The following is a 425-nucleotide window of genomic DNA, read 5'->3' on the forward strand; positions in this document are numbered from 1 at the left end:
CAAAATCTCTTCTCTCGTTATTATATTATATATTATCATCATTACATATACTATATTAATCTCGATCGACCAACCAACCGACCAATCGGCTGCGCGGAAAAGAGGCAACAATGGGTGCGTTCAGACAACTCAACGGTTGAGAGATCATCACTTATGAAAGGACTATTCTTCAAAATTTGATGCGGTTCCAAAAGTACGATCCAATCATAAGTGATTATCTCTCAACCGTTGTGCAACTGTTGAGTTGTCTGAACGCACCCAATGGGTGCGAGATATTCGACTCCAATTGCTAACTTCTCGGTCCAAATGCCTTTTTTAATATAGGATATGTATACAAAGCTATATGGTAATGTTATACAAGGTTACAAACATCTATCGCCATCTGTAGTAAGAAGATGATGATAGGTGCTTCCCTCTCACGTTCG

This window comes from Pseudomyrmex gracilis, unplaced genomic scaffold (assembly GCF_002006095.1).
Source record: "Pseudomyrmex gracilis isolate BER0280 unplaced genomic scaffold, ASM200609v1 scaffold_0, whole genome shotgun sequence".
NCBI classification, from domain to species: domain Eukaryota; kingdom Metazoa; phylum Arthropoda; class Insecta; order Hymenoptera; family Formicidae; genus Pseudomyrmex; species Pseudomyrmex gracilis.